At 43.5% G+C, this 22,928-nt stretch overlaps 1 long non-coding RNA gene across 2 annotated transcripts in view; it reads left to right on the top strand.

Moving 5' to 3' along the window:
* Positions 1-17,240: 17,240 nt before the first annotated feature.
* LOC309873427 overlaps positions 17,241-22,928 on the top strand; it is an 86,381-nt gene continuing 80,693 nt past the window's right edge. For both annotated transcript variants that reach the window (XR_014316352.1, XR_014316353.1), the window contains exon 1: positions 17,241-17,315. This is a non-coding gene — a long non-coding RNA (uncharacterized lncRNA). The remainder of the gene's footprint in view (positions 17,316-22,928) is intronic.

The following is a 22,928-nucleotide window of genomic DNA, read 5'->3' as shown; positions in this document are numbered from 1 at the left end:
CCATATAACCTCCAAATCAGAGGCTCTAGTCGGGAGACTGGAAGTCATTGAGTAAAGATTACTAAACTATGTTCTAGGAGTTCCAGGTTCTAGGGATGATCTTGCCACGAATCCTAACATGGCATTGGGCAGATGGGTTCTCCTCTGCGGTTTTCTAAGCTCCAGCTCATAACGGCAAGAGGATGACTCTTCAAATTCCCTTCCTGCTCTAACAGGCTGATTTTCTTGCCCACCAGCAACTAGCAGTGCACTCCTTGAACATCTTCAGCAAGGACATTCAGTACTCAGAAGACTGGGTCAAGTCAGTACCTGTCTGCCAAGATGGCCTTGTTGACCTCATCTCTTAAGTTCTCCCTTGCTCTCTCCACTTCAGCCATACTGGACTCTTTGTTGATCCTTGACACATAGACATGCTCTAGGCCCAGGGCTGCTACCTCTCCCTGAGATACTCTTACTCTGGATGCCTGCGCAGATCAATCCCTCCTCCTTCTGGTTTTTGCTCAGGTGATACTTTATTAACAACACTTTTTATTCAGCCTTTTTCTAAGTACTCCCTATGCTATCACTCCTCTCCCCTTTCCTAGATTTATTTCATGCATCCCCTATTACACCTGACATACTTACATTTTACTTATATTTTTGAAATTTATTTTCTGTCTTTGCACACTGGGGATAAGCCCCAAAAGGCAGGGGATTTGGTCATTTTTGTTTAGTTTTGCACCCCTCACATCTAGAACTGGGGCTAAGACATTGCACAGTTCCAGGAGTCACCTTTCATGTAGAATTTAATGTAGAACATGAGGTAGTGGTTCTACCTGAAACAGTAACTGACACACAGTTGGCCCTTCATAGATTTCTGTGGCATGAATAAGCCATCTGTCCTTGGCACAATGAAATCACTTGGAAGTAGAATGTAATATCCATACTTGAGTTCCCATTCAAAGAAAATAGAGGCATGAATTGGAAGACACAGCCTCAGAAGTTTAATAGAATTTTTCCCCCTCAGAGATTTAAGCCAATTTCTTGCTCCTTCTCCATCCTTACCTCTGAACCAAGAAATGTAATGATCAGGGCATTGGAGGAATGGGCTGGAGGCCCATGAGAATGACTGTTACTGCAGAGAGACTCAAGTTTATTCTTTAAGTCATCATCGGAAAACAGTTCTCTTGGGTCTCTTGCATTTCTGCATGTCTGGTGAGTAGAGGCACAGGCTGCTCTTATTCTGGATTCTATTTCCCAGGATGTTTGTAGAAATAGAAGCCTTGCTGGAAAGAGATGGATGGACCAAGGTGAGGCAGGCTGGGTTTTCCTCATAAAAGACTCATGTTCCCTATGCTGAGGGTTGCTCTCCTGTGGCTCACTCCAGTGTTATGTGGCTATCATCTAGCCCACTTTATGTCACTTGTGAGATCCCATGCTCAGGAAATTGCACAAAAGCAAATCCTCTGTCTACTCTGTTGGAGTCTCTTCTTTTCCAGCAGCATCCATGGAACAGTGGCAGCCCAACTCTTAGCTTGTTAGCTTACAAGTAAGATAACATCTCAGACTCTTTCAGTCATTGGTACTCATTCATTCTTTTATCTGTTTAGCATTTTTTCATTTTATTTTATTTCATTTCTTTTCAGTGTTCCAGCATTCATTGTTTATGCACCACACCCAGTGCTCCATGGTAATACCCAGTGTTCCTCCGTAATACCCACCACCAGGGTCACCCAACCCCCCCTCCCCTCCCCTCCAAAACCCTCAGTTTGTTTCTCAGAGTCCACAGTCTCTCATGTTTCATCTCCCCCTCCAGTTTCCCTCAACTCACTTCTCCTCTCCATCTCCCAATGTCCTCTGTGTTATTCCTTATTATCCACAAGTAAGTGAAACTATATGATAATTGACTCTCTCTGTTTGACTTATTTCACTTAGCATGATCTCCTCCGGTCCCGTCCATGTTGATACAAAACTTGGGTATTCATCCTTTCTGATGGAGGCATAATACTCCATTGCATATATGGGCCATATCTTTTTTATCCATCTGTCCGTTGAAGGGCATCTTGGTTCTTTCCACAGTTTGGCGACTGTGGCCATTGCTGCTATGAACTTTAGGGTATAGATGGCCCTTCTTTTCACTACATCAGTATCCTTGGGGTAAACACTGAGTAGTGCAATTGCAGGGTCATAGGGTAGCTCTATTTTCAATTTCTTAAGGAATCTCCACACTGTTTTCCAAAGCAGCTGCACCAACTTGCATTCCCACCAACAGTGTAAGAGGGTTCCCCTTTCTCCACATCCCCTCCAGCACTTGTTGTTTATTGTCTTGTTAATTTTGGCCATACTAACTAGTGTAAGCTGGTATCTCAATGTGGTTTTGATTGGAATCTCCCTGAAGGCTAATGATGCAAACATTTTTTCATGTGTCTGTTAGCCATTTGTATGTCTTCTTTGGAGAAGTGTCTGTTCTTGTCCTCTGCTCATTTTTTGACGTGATTATCTGTTTTGTGTGTGTTGAGTTTGAGGAGTTCTTTATAGATCTTGGATATCAGCCCTTTGTCTGTAGTGTCATTTGCAAATATCTTCTCCTATTTCGGAGGTTGCCTTTTTGTTTTGTTGACTGTTTTCTTTGCTGTGCAAAAGCTTTTGATCTTGATGAAGTCCCAAAAGCTCATTTTCACTTTTGTTTCCTTTGCCTTTGGAGACATATCTTGAAAGAAGTTGCTGTGGCTGATGTCAAAGAGGTTACTGCCTATGTTCTTCTCTAGGATTTTCATAGATTCCTGCCTCGCATTTTGTGTGAGGCATTTTATCCATTTTGAATTTTTCTTTGTGTATAGTGTAAGAGAATGGTCAAGTTTCATTCTTCTACACATAGCTGTCCAATTTTCCCAGCACCATTTATTGAAGAGACTGTCTTTTTTCCACTATATTTTTTTTTCCTGCTTTGTCGAAGATTATTTGACCATAGAGTTGCGGGTCCACATCTGGGCTCTCTACTCTGTTCCACTGGTCTATGTGTCTGTTTTGTGCCAGTACAATGTTGTCTTGGTGATCACAGCTTTGTAGTAAAGTTTGAAATCAGGCAACATGATGCCCCCTGTTTTGTTTTTCTTTTTCAACATTTCCTTAGCAATCGGGGTCTCTTCTGTTTAACATTTTAAACATCTTTTAAAGAGCTGATTACAAAATTAATACCTGTTTGCTGTGAAAATTTTAAGTTATCCAGAAATTTAAATAATTTTTTTAAATTTATTTTTTATTTTCAGCATAACAGTATTCATTATTTTTGCACTACACCCAGTGCTCCATGCAATCCATGCCCTCTATAATACCCACCACCTGGTACTCCGACCTCCCACCCCTGACCCCTTCAAAACCCTCAGATTGTTTTTCAGAGTCCATAGTCTCTCATGGTTCACTTCCCCTTCCAATTTCCCTCAACTCCCTTCTCCTCTCCATCTCCCCTTGTCCTCCATGTTACTTGTTATGCTCCACAAATAAATGAAACCATATGATAATTGACTCTGTCTGCTTGACTTATTTCACTCAGCATAATCTCTTCCAGTCCCGTCCATGTTGCTACAAAAGTTGGGTATTCATCCTTTCTGATGGAGGCATAATACTCCATAGTGTATATGGACCACATCTTCCTTATCCATTCGTCCGTTGAAAGGCATCTTGGTTCTTTCCACAGTTTGGCGACCGTGGCCATTGCTGCTATAAACATTGGGGTACAGATGGCCCTTCTTTTCACTACATCTGTATCTTTGGGTAAATACCCAGGAGTGCAATGGCAGGGTGATTGGGAAGCTCTATTTTTAATTTCTTGAGGAATCTCCACACTGTTCTCCAAACAGGCTGCACCAACTTGCATTCCCACCAACAGTATAAGAGGGTTCCCCTTTCTCCACATCCTCTTAAATAATTTTTAAAAACAAAAAACTCCCTTTCCCATTTGTTAGTAGTTGATACCTGTTTTTCCAAGCTCTTGTGCATACATACTTAATCTTTTTCTCAGATGCATGCCTTCTCTCTTCCTCTCTGACTCATGCTCACACTCACTGACTGAATTTGGATTTTTGAATTAAGAAAATGGGCACCAGATCTACCACTTCCTTTGAGCAGTGGCATATTCCTCCAGTTTGTGGATCTGCACAGGGCAGTGGTTTCCCTGGACTGAGTTCTTGAACAGAGCACTGAAGGGGTGCCTGGTGGGCTCAGTCAGTAAATAAATAAACAAATAAACAAACAAACAACTAAATAAAATCTTTAAAAAAACAAACAAAGCACTGGAGATACACGAAGTGAAGAATGTTTAAATCTTCCATTTTGATCCAGGTATTTTGAATATAAATGTTTAAATCAGAATTCTGTAGTGATGATGAATTTTTATTGTAAAAATATTTTCCAGCACCAAAAGGGCTTAGGCCAATTCAATTCCTTGATTTTTTTTTTTTTTTTTTTTTTTTTTGTAGTTAAACTAGTAATTAGATCATATCTTTTGGGGCACCTGGGTGGCTCAGTGGGTTAAAGCCTCTGCCTTTGGCTTGGGTCATGGTCCCAGGGTTCTAGGATCGAGTCACTTATCTGGCTCTCTGCTCAGCAGGGGGCCTGCTTCCCTCTCTCTCTCTGCCTACTTGTGATATGTCTCTCTGTCAAATAAATAAATAAAATCTTTAAAAATATATATCTTTTTTCAGTCACAACAGTAGATTACTAGAATAATGCTTATTTTTGTTCATGCCTTTTCCATGAAAATTTCACAATAGAGATCTAGTTTATGGATAAGTTTTGATCCATATAAAGTTATCTTGATTATTGACTTCGGCTTGGTATGTTTTCTTTTTAGATCTTATTTCTATCGTTTTCAGTTTTCCTGGGTCCAATTGTGTGTATCTACATGTTACCATTTTTATTTTTATCCACTGTCCATTTTATTTTGTTAATTATTTTTACAGATAATATTCATTAAGATTTAGATAAAGTCTCCATAATAATTATTTAAAGCAAATCCTGGAGAAAATTGGGGACAATTCCCCTTGGGCTTCCACAATGGCTTTCTGACCCCTGGCCTGGTCTCTTGTATAGCTAGTCCAAATCACTTCTGTGTTTCCCATTGCTTTGCTTTATGGCATGTTCCTGCTGTGCCCTTATCTAGGCCAGTAGCAAATGGAGGCCGTGACATGTTGCCAAAATTGGGGATCCAAAATATCTTACTTTTGGTTCATGTATGTAAGACATGGTTCCTGCTCTCTAGGTGTAGAAGAGTAAGGAGGGATATGAAGAGCAATAAATCACCTGAGCTCAGGGCTAACTCAATCGAATCCAGTGCTCTGGGAACATAGAGGAAGATGCAGCTACTCCTTCAGGAAGTTAAGATGGGAATAACAACCGTGTTCACCAGCTCCCCCCTAATATGGAAATGAATGATTTCATGAATTGTTTCAGGGAAAAAAAAAAAAGCTAAAATGTAAATTGGGTGGGGAAAAGCTTTTTTTGGTTAACTTTCTGTAAGCTAGAACTTTCCAGGTACCTATAATCCACCCCTCCATCCCCTTGCCCTTTCCTGAATACTCTAGTTAATCAGGGTTGAACTGTGCCTTCCAGGGGGTCTCAGAGAAGTGCCCTTGAGCTTACTGAACATTTGGTTTCAGGGACAGGAAGACACTTATACAGTGCTGTGTATTTCAGACACAACAGGCTAAGTCATCTTTCTTTGTCTCTTTTTCTAAACCAAGTATCTATTAGTACAAACCTTGCCCAATGCTGGGGCATAGAGGGCTGGGCAGGAGAGGCTGCACGTGCTGCTGAGAAAGCTTTCGAGGCCATTATCTCCTGGGGCACAGCAGGAGCCAAAGTGGGTGTCATTAGAGGCCTCTAAAGGGCTGGTCTGCATCCCCCCCAGAGACATAAAAAAGGGTTAATTACGAAGAGGAACTGACTGGACAAAGGACCAAAGACAAGAAATTGTAAACGGTAGAAAAAAAGACACAGTGAAGACAAGATAACGTGGGAGCAGATCGCGGTTCCCCCAACAATCGATGCAGTGGGATGTTTCTGGGCCCTTCTGTAATTGTGGAAGCCAGGAGAGAAAAGGAGCTTTTAGAACTCCATTAAGACAGGAATCCTCAAACCACAGATGGTCCTAAATCCTGCAGAGTCAAACCTGGAAAGAAAAGGGGCACCCCCAGACTTTAAGCAGGGTTCTTTCTGTACGTCCCACAGTCTCCCTTATCTCTTTCAATATTTAAGGACAATACTGTACGTGTTTCATCTTTTGAAATCAGTCAGCTCAATAGGAGTAACTAGCTGTATTGCCTCTCCTGGCTTGCATGTATGCGGCATTTTTAATAGGATCCCCCTCTTAGCAACCACTTCACGGATGTGCCTGGGACAGACTGACTGGAGCAGCCACAGCCTGACCCTGTGGACTGAGTTGGGTACCAGGACACGGGCCCAGCCTGAGATCATTACTGCTCCCTGTGCTATAAGCAAATCTAAGACACAACAAATCCTGCAGTCAAAAAAGACTTGGATTTAAAGTTCAGTTTTGCTTCTTGTTACCTGTGAGAATGTGGCCGTTCACTTCACCTCTCAAAGCCCTTGTCTTCTTAGGTAAAGTGGGCACAATGGGAGCTGCCACAGGGGCTGGTGGGAGGTTACAGGGAAATGGCTCCAAGTCTAAGACTATTCTCATGGCATCATAGCCGCCCTCCCCCACTCTCAGTGTCCCGTTCCCACTTTCTGCAGTAAGCGTGCTCTTTAAACATGGCGATGGTGCTGTCTTCTTAGCAATGGTGATGACCAGGAGAGGGGCACAAACTCAAGCTTTGATTTAGCTCCCAGAGCAGGATCGTATATGAGTAGGGCAATCAGGGTAGTTGGAGACAGACACTTCTCAGATACCGTGGGTTTGTTAAACCAGGAAGTTTTAGTGTGATCTCTCTCACTCGCTCAGCTGGTGAATGTGGCTATTCACGTTCATGCTCATTGTGTATATAGGTGCACACCTCTCTCTGTGGGATTTCTCAGGGATTGACTGAATAATTAATTTCATGGCATATGTCATTTACCAGTGCTCCTGAGAAATCTGAAATACAGATAAACACTTTTATCAGAAGTTATATTAGGTTTAATATTTAATTAAGCAGTAAATAGATACCTAACCATACATGGCAAGTCTAGAGATAAACCTTGAGGATTTCTGTGTAACTTTGAGTCTGTCAAATTTCTTTATAACCCATGGTGTTTTCTTTCTTTTCCTGGGGACATTTAAGCACATAAGACACCTTTACTCTTTCTCCCAAACGTGGGCATCTGCTACAAGCTCTGAGTTTCCCATGAGACAGGGAGCTTGAGGCAGCTGTGCCTGAGGTCAGCCTCTCTCTTCCCAGCCAGCACCTCCCACCACACCCTTGATGTCTCAAGTCAGCCCAGTTGCCTGATGTAAGGGGTTGAAGTGGCTCCCAGAAGCTATGCCCACCCAGAACCCGCGGATTGAGCTTGTTTGGACAAAAGCTCCTTACAGATAAAATTACACTAAAAATCTTGAGATAAGTTGATCCTGGATTCCTTCAGTGGACCCTAAATCCAAAGACAAGTGTCCTTACAAGAGACGGAAGAAGAGAAGACATGGCAGAAAAGATAGGGTAGGCGTGGGAGAGGGAGACAGAGTTTGGAGACAAAGTTTGGAGCAGTGTAGCCACAAGGAGTGGGGACAGCCACCAGCTACAGAAGAGACAAGGAAGGGTTCTCTGCTAGAGCCTCCAGAGGGGTGCTGCCCTGCCAACACCTTGATTTTGGACTTTAGGCTCAGAATATGAGAGCGTACATTTCTGTTGTTCCAAGCCACCAGTCGGCAGTAATTCGTCATGGCAGTCCTAGGACACTAGTTCACCAGCCTCTCCTGCTTTCCACCCAGGACTGGTCTCCTAATCCTCTCCCCATGGTGCTCCAGAGAAGCTGATTTACATGCACTCAGTGGCACTCAGTGGCATCTCGTCTCCTTTCTACTTGCTTTCAGTTTCCCTGTTTACCTCAGAAAATTGTTCTTGCAATGTTCCATGTGCTCACCTGATTCTCCCAGTCCATTCTTTCCTCTGTGACATCCCTACATTCAGCTTTATTTACTTTAGCTTTTAATATTCAGGGTTTCAGACACATGCCCCCCACCCTCCGCCCAGCCCGAAGATAACCTGTGGTTTGAGGCTGCAGTTAACAGGTGACTCCCCATCCTTGTGCTCAGCAGTAGAGGTCCCCTAGAGCATCCTCTCTCCCTTTTCTCATTTCTCCTCTGGAGCATCCTATCAGGGGCACTTTCCAGCACCTGTTTACCGGCTTGCGTTTATTTATAGGTAAGGAGCTCACCAACCCCAGGGCAGCTTGTCTGGTTAGATTCTGTCTGCCCGTTAAGACCTTGAATTGGCAGGATACTGAGCCAGACTTGCTTGTTTGCCTGTAACTTTTCTCTCTCTGCTGTTTCCCCCTCTAGAGTGACACAGGATAAATAGGCCTCCAAGATTTGCAAAGAGCCGTCATCATCCCCAAGCCCTCTTGGTGCCACAGTGAGCAGCCCTTCTTCCTCCAGCTTGTTTATGGTAGATGGGCTTTCCCGCGCCGTCGGGACAGTGCCCTCTCCTCTGCAGCGTCTTCTCGAGCCTGGGTGCCTGCATCGCGACTCTTGATGACGGTGAGTGTTCTCTGGTCCCTCACACCACAACTCTGGCTGGAGGGCTGGCTAACCACTGCCCTTTTGCCTGTTCGCCTCTCTTCCTTCTGGGAAGAGTCTACATCCCACTCCTTGTGATTCGGACGAGACTGATCAATAGTCTCAACCTTCTCACCACAGGGTGAGCACAGGTCCCGGCAGAGTACCCCACATCCCTGGGTGCCCTCTTGCCAGGATTCACTTGTGATCATGAGTTGTTGTTATCATTTAAGCCTGTGCCCATTTTTCCTGCCCCTGGGAGAGGCCCGAGCAGAGCACGCTGCCAGCACAATGGAAGATGAGAAAGGTGGGGAAATTGATTCTCTGGTGATATAGTCAGAGCGTCTGGATTCAGCTGTGTTGGGTGCTAATCCACCCCGGATTTTTCAGTTGTGTGAACCCCAGAACTCCATCTTTGCTTGAGCTAGTTTGACTTACAGTGCTGCTTTTGCAAGCAGGCATATTTGACCCATATATCCAGGGCTGCCAGTGTTCCCCTGTGGGCCGCTTCGGAAGGACTGGCTTTGTTTGGTCACGGCCGTTGCTAAATCTCCTTGCTTCTTTCTGACCACATTCAGCCGTGGTCACACAGCTTCCTTCCTTTATGACATCCCAGCCATTGTTTCACATTGGTCCCCAGAAGCCCAGCCTTCAGTCTGGGAGTCCTGTCTTCCCTGCCTCCTATGCTCCATCCCTAGGCTCTACTCCCTTAGATAGATCTCTCGGGCAGAGGCATGTCCTCATGTCATCATGAGTGTGAGTGCTCCTCACACTCAGAAGGAGTCCCTTTGGCCTACTTGATATTTCTGCATTCCTCATATGGGACCCACACAATGGAGACTCCAAGAAAGATTGTGCACACAACCAAGAAGGCTCTCCTTAACTCCAATTTAACCAGAAGAATAATAGCATTGAAAAACAATCTTCAACAGTAGATGCTGCAATGAATTATGCAGCAAATCATAAGCATCACCCCCAAATATTATGTCTACGGGAAATAGCCTCATGCAGCTAATTGTTAACTGGGAAACTCTTTCATTAATTCAAACAGGTCACCATTTTAAATGATACTGTCACATAAATGCGGTGTGAAGGTTTACGTGCAGATCACTAGAAGGTATCCCTCCTTTTTTTTTTTTTTTTTTTGGTGAAGCCGACTAATGCTGCATTATGTTTTATTGTGCAATAAAATTATGTGCTAAAATTATGCTCATAAATGTACGCAAATGTAAACCAAGCTATTAGTTATGTTTTCACAGATAAAAGTCATTAGCATAGCTATCAAACTCTTCTCCCATTTGAATAACAGAATTATGTCTGGAGTCTCTGGCTGGCTTGCTGGGGTTCAGTCCTGGGGAGAACAAGTGTAAATCTTGCTGCCTGTCGGGTTTGTGGGAGCAAGTATCCCAACCCGACTTCCACCCACTGAGGCTGACTCTGTGCCAAAACTACTGGGGTCACCAGCTGAGGAGGGACCCTTTCAGCATCTCTCAGCATCTTACATCCCTGGGAAGTCATTCTTAACACCTCCCCACCTACTTCCTGCTAATTAGACTTATCGAAAAACAATTGCAGATCTTTTGAGATTTCAGGAGGCTGACAGCATCTTTTAGCAACAGTCACAGGGAAACAAAGTTTCATGTATAATTCATGAGGTGCGTGGTCATCCTGGTGGGAAATTATCTCCTGACAGGCTCTGTGGTGGTGGTGTCCTGTCAGAATGGCCTACAGTGTATAATTAAAACCTGAACAGAACAAATTAATGCTGATTACTTTATAAACAGTTTGAAAGCTTGAATTCTGTTCCCTGTCTTGCAAGAAGAAAACAGATATTTCAGAAATGTGTAGCTCTCCCCCCACCTCACTAATGGTTCTGCTAATAAAGGGCCCTTGAATAGATACTACAGTCCACACTCTTTGTCCTCCAGTTTGCTTTCCTGAAGCTCCACTGCACTAAGGCAGAGGCACCAAAAATTTGGCAGGTGCTAAATTTCCATGCTGACAGTATCTGCCCCTCTTCTGTAAATGCTGACAGTCTGGGTTGACAGTCTGTCTGTCTGGGCTGACAGAAGCTCTAGCATTTACAGAATCGGAGCCCTGTAAGGGCCCTACCTGGTCAGCTAGTCACACCCTTTGCTTTAAAGATTGGAGAACTGAGACCATTGAAGGGGAGCACCTGGCCCAGGGGTCAACCAGAGCCATGATGAGATACCAAGGTTGCCAATCCAGAGCTCCTTCCAGAACCCTGTATTTGGAGCAACAGCAACTGCAATATTAAACTTACATTTTTATTTTACTTATTTATTTGACAGACAGATCACAAGTAGGCAGAGAGGCAGGCAGAGAGAGAGGAGGAAGAAGGCTCCTTGCCGAGCAGGGAGCCGATGCAGGGCTCGATCCCAGGACCCTGGGATCACGACCTGAGCTGAAGGCAGAGGCCCAAACCACTGAGCCAGTCAGGCACCTCTAAACTAACATTTTTAAATACTAATCAAGCATAAGAGGGACAGTGTGACTGGGTGAAATAGCCCAGGACTGAGTTAAATATGGGTTCAGATTCTAGCCCAGCCTCTTAGCAGTTGGCTGAACTTGGACATGTTACTTTCCCTGAGTCTTAGTTTATTCATAGGTAAAAGGGGGCTTTCTGGTTTGATGTATTCCCTCTTGTTTACTTTTGCTTTTGTTTTTGGTGTCAGATTAACAAAATCATCACCAGGACCTATGTCAGAGAGCTTACTACTTATGTTTTCTTCTAAGAATTTTATGGTTTCAGGTCTTAGGTTGAAAACTTCAATCAATTTTGAGTTAATTTTTTATACAGTGTAAGAAAGTGGGTCTAGTTTCATTCTTTTGCATGTGGCTGTCCAGTTTTCCTAGCAGCATTCATTGAAGAGGCTGTCCTATTAAAAAGAAGACATAGAAGAAGAAGGAGGAGGAGGAGGAGACTGTCCTTTCCCCATTGTGTATACTTGTCTTCTTTGTCGTAGGTTAGTGGATTTCATTCTGGGCTCTCCATTCCGTTCCATTGATTTATAATGTCTGTTTTTAGGCTGGTACCATACTGTTTTGATGACTAGAGCTCTGTAACATAGTTTGAAACCATGACATTTCTTTTTCATTGTTTTATTCTCTTGACCTTCAGTATGCACACTTCAGGAAGTGCAGACACGTGGAAGAGGACCTACTTGCAGTCCTCTCCATTTTGCAGAGATCAGTGGTAGTGTGGCCTTGCCTGACATGGTCAAGGATGCCTATGGCCAACTCCAGGCTCGGGGAATTCCACTTTCCACGCATGCTTTGGCAAGGGGCTGGGATCTGGCATAGGCAAGCCTTGGTTTTCTTAAAGTGTTTTCTGATGGGTGATCTCTGAATCTCATAGAAAATAAGAGGTAGCAACCAGGTAAGCATAGAAGAACTTGAAGTCCAAGAAGTACCATGAATGATGTCTTAGAGTTAGACTATCTTTGGCTCCATTGGTTCTAGGAACAACAACTGCACAGCTAGATAGAGGAGAAGAAGGGTGGCTCACAGGCTGACTACACAGTTGTTCTGGGTATGCCTTATACAACTCGAGGGTGTGCCATTTATATCCTATTCATTGTAGACTTGTCCATTTATTTACTTTTCTGGCAGATGGCAGGTAGGATATCTCATTAAAAGAGTGCCTTTTTCGAACTTGTATGAAGCTTCCCATAGGCTGGTTAGGGTGCTGAGCAGATACTGATTCCTTTACCCATCTCCTAACTATAACATCTATTCCTCACCCCTCCTGCTGGTCTGATATGGGGTTGTCCTTCCCCTCAAAGCAGTACCTGTCCTGCTGTACCAGACCTAGTGGGCTGGGTTCAGACGCTGCTTATGTAGCGCCAACCCCTGCCTGAGCGGAGCATGGACTCAGGGTCCAAACAGTCCGAGTGAAGTTCCCAACAACACGGTTTCAAAAAACCTCTTCCCCCCAGGACAGCCTGGGGATTAAAAACTAGGTCTCTGCCACTTCATTCCCCCAACTTCCCCAAGAGTAAGAGTGTCTCACTGTGTGTTCTAGAATGTGGGCTGTGATGCTCACCCCTCCCCTGGGAGCCCAGGCTCCTTCTTGAAGCCCCACCCTCCAGCTTGGTGGAAAGAGCCCCGACCAGGGAAGCTGGCACCTGACTTCATGTCAGTGTCTCGGGTAGCTGTTGCAGATGGTGTTTGCCACATGGACAACCTCTCCCCACATTGTGTCTTCTACAATTTTAATTCATGCTGGCATTTTTACATTTCCTGGCATTGAATCATTACCAGCATTTTAAGTGAAATCTTCTGATATTTTTATTCCTTTTTTTTTTTTCTTTTAGGGTGGAGATCTTTGGCACACCAGGATTATTTAGTGCCAAGATTGTGTAGTTTTTGAGGAGTGTATGAGCTCGCGCGATTGTTGGAGATGATGGGAGAAAGCCTCAGATGGGGCGGGAAGGGTGTCTGTTCTCTGTCTTAGCAAAGACCAAGCAGAGATAGGCACACAACTTCAGCTCAGGAATGGAGATTAAACACCAGGGAGAATTTACTAAGAGAAAGGAATGCAGACCTGCACAGGCTGTCTGCCTGGAATGCCTTCAGGCATTCCTGAATGCCAGCTCCCTGCAAGCCACTGTATTCAGGGACCATGGATCCAGAGATGAGCAAGACGCAGAGCCCCTGTCCTCACAGAACTTACGGTGAGCTCGGGAGAAAGAGGTAAACAAATAGTTATATGTTTCCAACTCCGAGGGAGCAAAGGTCTTTTTAAACAAGAAATTTAAAAGCCATAGAAGGAAAGACTGAGGTACTTGAAGACATTAAAAGTTTAAAATTCTGTATAGTAAAAGACACAAATCAGAAGATTGGTAGAAAATAATTATGACATACACCACACACAAAGACTTTTCAACTGTAAGGTATAGAATGCTTACCAATTAAAAAAATAGAAAATGGGCAAAGGATATGTATTAGTGATCTCTTGCTACTAAACAAATTACCTCCCAAATTTATTGCCTTAAGCATTGATTGTCTCACCCCTTGTGTAGGTCAGGAATGCAGGCATGGCTTCATGGGGGCTTCTCCCTCAAGGTCTCTCCCAGACTGCTGTGAAGGTGTTGGCTGGGGCTGAGTCATCTTTAGCTTGACTAGGGAAGGACCCATTTCCTAACTCATTCACGTGATGGCTAATGAGGCTGTTGGCTGGAAGCCATGTGGGCCTCTCCAGAAGATAGCTAAATACATGGCAGCTTGTTTTACCAGACTGAGTAAGAGCCAGAAAAGGAGAGAAAGAGTGCTAACAAGATGGAAGTCACAGTCTCTGTAACCTAAGTGACAAACTGTCATGTTTGCCAATTCTGTTTATTAGTAGCAAGTCACTAAGTCATTAAGGGAAGCAGATTATATAAGGGCATGAACACTAAGGGATGTGGACCATTGGGGGCCGGTTAGAAGCCTGCCTGCCACTAGATACACATGGGCAGTCCATTGACAGAGAAATGACCTACAAACTTAAAAGATGCTCAGCTTCACCAATAATGAGGGAAAATGCAAATTCAAATGGTATAGAGAAGTCATGCTTTATCCTTCATATTAAGGATGATTAAATACTGATGACATCTGGTTTGGGTAAGGGTTTGGGAAAACAGGTATTATTATTATTATTATGCAGTATTGGTGGAAGAGAAGATTATTATTGGTTATGAAGATGCACATAGCCCTTTAGCCAACAAGGGAACTTCGAAGACTCTAATGCAGAAAAATACAGGTGCACAAAGCCTTATGTTAAAGAATGCTCATGGAAATAGTGTCTGTAGTAATGAAAAATGAAACCACAGGAATGCCTACCTGTAAGGATGATTAAGTAAATTATGAGACAGCTAATCTGTGGGATTCAAGGAGATAACAAGAATGAGGTAGATGAAAAGATCCTCAAAACATATTTTTAAGTAAACAAAACAAATTGCAGAATAGTTAGTGACATGCCAGGTAAAAACAAAACAAAAGCATGCAACAGAGCAAAACCATCATTTTTCTATATGCACATGTATGTGTGAAGTTACTGAGAGTGTAGAAGGACACAGACCAGAGTGATGCTTGTGGTTAGCTTGGGGACAAAGGGAGAGTTAGAAGTCAGGACTGGTTACTAATGGGGATTTTCCTTTTATCTTTGTAGTCTTTTACAATAAGAATGTGTACATGTATTCTTTAATAAAAAGTAACTGAAGAGAATGGACATTTTTGAAACACACAATTACCATAAGTGGAAATAATATAATCAGAGTTATTCTGGGATTGAAAGTCCATTCTCCAAGGAAAAGAGAGCATGCTGCGGCCATAATTCTCAACCTGAGCCCTGAATGTCATTGAGGGATATAAACCAGATCGGGTTACACAGACTTGCAGCCAGATCAGCCTCATATGAAACAGAAGAAAGTTCAACAGGCAAACAAAGTTGAAGGGAAATCTGCTCCCCCCATCTTCTCTGACATTATCTCCTCAAGGAGAAATATAAAACAGTTGGAAATGCCATGAATCTTAAAGGTCTATAGGTGCTGTAGCTTGGGATCGCCTAGAGCCTCAGTAAATAAAGGTGAGATCAGATGTGTATTTAAATCCCTTTCTGATCTATTAACATCCACAAGGCTGTCATTTCTGGCGAACTGAGTTTAAAGTATTGGAATATTTCCATACTGGTTAGTAAATAGCCACTGTCACGTGGACCAGACACCTCCCCATCCACCCTTACCTGAAACTGTTGCCTTCCCCTGGACCTGCACCTCCACACGAATCAGCAAGAAAAGAGAAGAAGTCTGCATACCAGAGGCACCAGGACCGCTTGACAGGCCAGCATCAGTCTAATTGGCCAGTGCCGGGCTGTTGCATTTGGTGAATATATGTTTATATATATTTTAGGTAATTCAGGATGTTTAATGCAGGGCATCAGGTGAAAAGGGTGCCAACCTATGGAGAACATGAAAAGCAGATACAGGGTTAGTGTAAATGATAAAACCTCTTTCCCTCTCCCTTAGGCCATGATGGTAACGGGAGGAATAGAACTGGAAAGAGATTGGAGAAGTTCTTATAATATCGGGGCCCTATGAAATTTTGAAAACGTGCCCCCTCTGGCTCAACTTGGCTTAGGCTTGTCAGGTTATAGATCCTGTGTTATTAACAACACATCTTAAGATTTCTTTGCTTGGGTCAATATAGATAGAATGGCAGTGCAACATAGGAGTGTTGCAGTGAAAGCCTGCATGTGCATTGAGTGCCAAGGGAGACCAGATGACAGGATGGATCAGGGAAGGCTTCCCAGAGGAGGTGATGCCTATACCTACGTGGCCTTTGGAAGATAAATAAGAATTAACCAGCTGAAGAGAAGGAAGGGTATTGCAGGCAATAAGAAGAAAAGTGACGGGGGTCTGGGAAGAAGAAGAAGCCTTGAAAGAGAAGTTTAACAAGGTTGGAGAAAAGAGGTGGATTGTGGGCTGGGAGCAGGTTGGGCATAGAGGCCAGGGCAGATGTAGGTGGGAGACCTTGGTGACAAAACTAATTAAGGGACAAATGCACCTTGCTGGGCCTAAGGAAAAGTGCCACATTTCCCATCTTTTCTATGCTGCATGAAAATACATCTTTATGCTTCTTAATTCTTGATTCTTCTCCAAAATCAAACTCTGTGCCCCATCACCTCCCACCCCGCGGAACAGATTGACTTTTGCGCAAAAGCACTAGCACACCGAAAATCTTAAGCAGCAGCTGCATTGGATCTTCTCTGGCAAAGATATAACCCATGGCTTGAAGGTGACCGACCTGGGATCACAGGCTCTTGGTCCTTGACCCCAAGGGGCAGACTGGAGTCACCTGAGACAGATGAATAATCATGGAATATGGAACTCCAGGTCCAGAAGGGCTGGTCTCAGGAGACTGGGATGGATACCCGGCCCCCACCTCAGAGTCTTGGAGGCACCCCATCCTTCACCCTCTCTTACTGATGAAGGCACTGGGACGGGCAGGACTCACCCAGTTCTCAGGAGGCCTGGGGGTGTGGTTCATGTCTTCTAAGCAGAGTCTGGTGGCAAGAATTCTGATTTTGCGTCTGTTAGCTGCTTGAACAGTTATTGGTGTGGATACTGGGGACAGGGTGTTTATGTACTGTGAGCCGCAGATTCCTTACATACAATATGAGGAAAACAACACACAAGCCCCTCTCTGGGTACCCTGGGACCATGTGTAGCAAGAACGTGCTCCTTTTGTAATACTTACTCATCGTCTTTCTTTCAGCTCCCGGGGAGAGTCATTTTTGCAGAAAACCTATGCGCTTGGTCTTGGACAAATCTTCTGATGGACTTTTGGGTCATATGAAGGGACACCCAGCTTCTGTTTCCAAATGGCAAGGTTGAGAAGACAAGTAGACAAACTGTTTTGTGCTGGGAATGCTTCTCTGTGCATGGTTGGCTGGCCTGGCGCCAACTTGGGATTCAGCTGGTGTGGGGGGAAGTGGTTTGTTTTACTTGACTGTTTGTGTGTTTCTTTTCTTGCAGGTCCAGGGAGGAAGCTGAGGTGCCCAGGTAAAGCTGCATCCCAAAGGGTGACTTGAATATGGACAGTAGTGCCAGTGAGGAAGCTGGAGGTGAGGAATTTTTCTCCCTTCTTTATCAAGTCTAAAAAAACTTTTGAGAGGTGCATTTCAGGATAGAAACGCAGAGCCAAAGATGCTCCCTGGTAAGGGGATCCCTGCAATATGGTGGCAGGCAGGGAAGGGGGGCTAAGGTCGGGGTACTGCAGGGGCTGGTAGTCTTCAGGAGCTGGTGTTCAACTGAAGGGTTTTTTCTCTTTTTCCTTCATGTTTTTTTTGTTCTGATTATTCTCAAATCTTTACCAACATTCTGCTAAATGTTTAGTTTTTCCTAGTCTTACAGTGTGTAGGAAAATGAAGTCAGAGCCAAAGTCCACACGGGGCAACGAGTCCTGCTGATAATGCAGCTGTGGTGGGCTGAGGTTCATGGGGGGGAATGGCTGGCAACTCCCCGCGCCCAGGCAGTGGCCTGGAGGCCCAGAAGGAACACGGGAACCTGCTGGAAGGACAAGCTTCCTCCATTCGCCCAGGGACAGGCCTTGGAACTCTGGGGCTGGGAGTTGTTTGTGTTTTGCAGAGTTAATTCTTCACCTCCTCCCTTTTCTGGATTCTGAGAAATAGACACAGGGTCAAGGTGTGGTGTCAGCAGCCTGGCTGACAGGCACCGGATGCCAGAATGAGAATCCTAATCCACGTTTTAGTCTAGGTGTCAGCTGCCTGAGGGGAGAATTGGGTTCCTCAGATAGACCTTCACTGAGCAGTGTGAATGGAGAGTCATAGCACCCTCGCCTGACATAGGAGGGATTGAACGGCCCTAACCCATGAAGGCACCAGTCACTTTCCTGTTACAAAGGGATGGACCAATGGAAGTCACATTCCCACCCAAACCACCAGTCCCTAGGCAGTGAGCTTAGCAGAGGGTGAAGTACAGGGCAAAAGGATTCTTCTATACTTAAAATGAATGGTAATTTTAAGACACAGATGTGGGACTATTAAAAGTGCACACAGGAGAATCATCCTGGCTCCACTGTTACTAGCTGTGTGACCATGGACATGTCACTTAACGTCTCTGGGACTCAATGTTCTCATCTGTAAAATGAGGGGTGATGACAATATCAACTTAGTTTTTGTTAAATTGAATCTGCGCTGTTGTAAGGATTAAATTAGTCAGCGCCCGGAAAGCTACCAGATCACTGTTGACACAGTTGTTTTAACTCTTCTGATGCTTACGTGCTCGACACGGCTGCTGGCACACAGCTGGCAGTTGGTAAACAGTGGTTGAATCTTTTGTTTTATCTTTGGGGTAAAAGTCGTCACTGACAGTGAGTGGGAGTGGTCAGTGGGTGGAACAGTGGTTCCGGGCACAGTCTCCTTTTCAGAGAAAATATAATAGATTGTTGCAATAATAGCGTTTGGAGAGAAATTCCTGTCCCAAGTGGAGCCGGTGATTTACTCTCTGGTTATGAGTATATAACGTTACTAATGCAGTGCGTGTGACCCTGGCTCTTCTAAACTTTCAGTGTCTGTGGGTTTTAGCAATCCCTGGCCTCTCCTAAACGTCAGCAGTGGTGGGGGAGGGTAGTGGGAGAGGGTGGGAGTCTCCCCCCAACCCGTACCATAGTCCTTCCCTGCAGCCCCTCCCTGCAACGCACTAATGAAATGGCAGCCCTTGGGTGGAAATTCTGAGCTTTCAAGGGAGGCTGGCTCGGCTTGCGCACTTCTTTACTGAGTGCAGGACAAGGCAAGAAGCCAAGACGATTTCCTCTCTTTTACTGCATCATAAAAAAGCATCTCATTCCGCATGTGACACCTCTCAAGTGCTCATGCCCAGGCCATGATTAGCAGATAATCTCATAAAGGCCTGTGGTCCAGCTGCCAAGACCCACCTGGGGAGAAAGTGAAGGCCTACAACGTAGACCCCTTCCTACAGCCTCGAAGACTTGTTTCCTCCAAGACACTCTTTTCCCATCTGGGGATAATCTAGGCCCTCCTGCTTCTTGCTGGCTTGGCTCCCTGGCCACCATTTTCCTTTCTCTAAGAGAAGCTTGCTCTGAACCACTCAGACCCTTCTAAAGAGAGGATCTCATTCTCTGAATAAATTACAGAAGTATTGAACTGGAGATTTGGGGAATTGTCCAGTAGTAAAACCCTTTCATTACAGTGGTGGGACAGATGAGGCTCAGAGACATCAAGTGACTCCCCCAGCGTCTTACCACAAAGGAATGGTAGAAGTGGGCTTGGAATCCAGGTCTCCTGATGCTTGTTTGAAGGAGCTGGTGTCTACATTTCTGCTGACCATAAGTCAGACCTCTGTTCTGAGTGTTTATTGTGTCAGAGCAGCCCAAGAACTACCTGCTGAGATGGGGCCTGAGCTCCCAGGCTGGCCCTGGAGCCATCTCAGGAACTCATCAGTGTTGCCTTTTGCCTGTTCAGCTCAGCAGGGACACCCAGCAAGGGACAAGGGGATTCATGGACTGGCTGACAGCAGAGCCCACTGTAGGAGCCTGACTCTCCACTAGATCCGGGTGACCAGCACAGGCCACTCCTCTTCCAGCCTAAAAGGAGCACAGTGGAGGGGAAATGACATGGGTGTGAGTGTGGGACAGACCTGTGTTCCAGTTCTGACACTGTCTCTTTCTAGCTGTGTCACATTTGGCCATACAATTCTCTCTGAACTACATGTCAAAAAAAGAGTAAAAATTGCTGGCATCTTGGGCTGTTTTGAGGGTTAAAACAGCTTCTTCCTGGATGCACCCAGCATGGAGTCTGACTCACGGTGTGAGCTCCATGCACATATATTGCCATTATTATCCCTCCGACTATACAAATCTGAAGTTTTTCATTATTTTCTCTAAAATAGTGAGATTATTACTACCCCACAAGTTTAACCAAAAGTTTATGGGAAAACACCTAGTAGGTTCTCCAGTCAGCTTTAATTTCCTTCCTTCCATCTGGCAAGTCCACGAGGGAGTTCTGGTAGACAGAAAGAAGGGCAAGTTGACTAAAGGTTAAGGCTCAAGTTTTGTTATTTCTGCCATGAGTGCTAAACATCTGTACTTGAGTCTGTATCTGATACGTCTCTGTGTCTGTCTCTATGTCTCTATGTCTGTCTGTCACCAGGACATATATCTACTAGTTTTTCCTCTTTTCTTTCTCTTTTTTATTTTTAAGATTTATTTATTTATTTCAGATAGAGAAAGAGAGCACTTGCACAGGGCAGGGAGGGGCAGAGGGTGAGAGAAACAAGCCGACTCCCCACTGAGCAGAGTCTGATGCGGGGCCCTATCCCATGACCCTGAGACCACAACCCCAAGACCATAGCCCACGCTGAAACCAAGAGTCTGAGGCTCAACTGACTGAGCCACCCAGGATCGCCTCTCTTTCTTTCTTAAAGACAAACCATTCAATTGTATTTGAAAAGAAATGTCCATGCTCCTTATAAATAATTCATATAATAAAGTTTAGACATGCAAGTAATAAAATAACCCAAATAATACTACTCAGAGATAACCTATATTGAGAATAAATAAACATCATCACTGTTGTCTTTGTATTTGCATACTGAGATAGAAAAATAAATATCTAAAAAACACTTTAATAAAAATGGAATCATAACTCAAAATACTATTGTAAACTGTGAAGTATTTCCTTTAACTTGCCTGGAATTTAAAAGAAGAAAATGTGCCAAAGTAAAACTACAGATTATTGAATACATGCTTCTTTGCTGTTTTTGTTTGTTTATTTTTTGAAATACAATATTTCATGAAATACCCTTTTAAGTTTGATGGAAGTGATTATAGAAAGGTTCAAGAGATGGCAGTCATCCTGCCTTTTGAGACCTCCGTGTTTCAGTGTTACAAGCAATTGTGTTGGGGCATGAAAGGTAAGACATTAACACCCTCACACATCCTCAGGTCTCCTCCCCTAAAAATTTGGATTTTGTTACATGATTATTTGTACATTGTTCAGACTTATAGCTCTGCTCCATAACTACAGTAGTTCCTGTATTTCTTGGAACTGTTCAACCCCAGCTTCCCTGACTGACTACCTTCTATGGTAAGCGGGGCAGGGGCAGGTAAGAAACCACAAAAGAGTAAAAATATATGATGTATTAGAAAATGATACATGCTCGAGAATGAAAGCAAAAAGTAAAGCAGAGGAAGGGAGGTCCAGCATGTGGGAGTGGGGTGGGCAGGCTCTGTTTCCCTAGTAAATAAGGCAGTTAGGTTGGGCTTCCCTGCAGACATTGCTGTCACCAGTAGAGATGGTAACTAGACCTACTGCCCACCACTAGCACTCTTCCATGGTGTTTCTGGTCCTAAGTTTTTTTTTTTTTTTTTTTTTTTCGTTTTTATTTCTTAATTGCCTGCATGTCATTGTCACATAGTTTTGTTCAAGAAGGCCTCATAGGTGCTGTTCTACTGGTTTGTCAGCTTTGAGAAAGTCTGTTGCTTTTTATATTTCACAACATTCTTGTGTGGCTCTAACAGTTGGGGTGCGTTTTCTCCCTCTTACTGTGAACACTGCCTTTTGGCCTTAAATGTTCCTGTGGAGAAAGCTGAGGCCAGATTGATTTTAACCCTTCATGATGATTTGCTTTTCCTGACTGAGTGCTTGAAGTGTCATTTTTTAAACTCATATAGATTTATCTTGAGCTGTCTGTATTAAATTTTCCTGCAACAATTTACATATTCAATTTTTAATTTATTATATTTTATTAATGATATTTATAACATTTTATAATATTATATTATTATAAAATCATATATAAATATTATATATTTATATGCTATATATAAATATATAATATATAAATGTTATAAAATATTTATTGATATTTTATTTACTTATTTATTATTTATTTATGATTTTAAAATTTTTACCATTGAGTTTGGGAACTTATTTTTTTATTTATTGGGCTTTAAAAAAGTCTATTGGTTTCCCTGTACCTGTTTCTAATACAGTTGTTTTAATCTGATTTATTTATTTAATGTGATTCATTTATTTATTTATTTAATATTTATTTATTTATTCATTCATTTATCATTTATTTATTTATTTTATGTGATTATCTCCAACTCTCATCCATCTAATTTATTTTTAGTAGAATATACCTGTTCTTTGTTCTAATTTTTGCATTCGTTCTATAATGATGCAGTATGTGTCCTCAATTTGTTTCCTTAGATCCTCCATCTCCTTTGTTTGTTTTCAACCTCATTATCTTGTCTTTCAGCCCTTCTGTTCCTGAATTTATATTCTTATTAAGATGTTCTATAGCCCGAAAGGACTGAAAAGATTTCCTTTTGTTCCTTTGAAATGTTTTCTCCTAGGTTGGTTTTCTGTCCCTCTTCCCCCCTCCTTGCTTCCTCCCGTCTCCTCCTTCCCTTCCTTCCCCCCTTCCTTGCCTCCCCTGTACTTCCCTTCCTCCCCCCCTTTTTTCTTCCCCACTCTGCCCCCCACCTCACTTTCTTCTTTCATAATATGTTTGCATAGTTCTTCCATAAATAAGAGAGAAAATCTTATGATTCTGTTTCAGTTCGCCAACGTAACATTTGTAGAAGCTCATTATAAAGTGTCTGATTCCACTTCCCTGCCTTAGAAAGTACCACCTGGGGAATACATTTGAATTTAGGTTTGTTGCCTAAGACCCTGGAAGAGACTTGGGGT

The sequence above is a fragment of the Mustela nivalis genome, assembly GCF_964662115.1.
Source record: "Mustela nivalis genome assembly, chromosome: 9".
Taxonomy (NCBI): domain Eukaryota; kingdom Metazoa; phylum Chordata; class Mammalia; order Carnivora; family Mustelidae; genus Mustela; species Mustela nivalis.
Note: the sequence above shows the minus strand (reverse complement) of the source record. Positions and strands in the feature narration are given on the sequence as shown.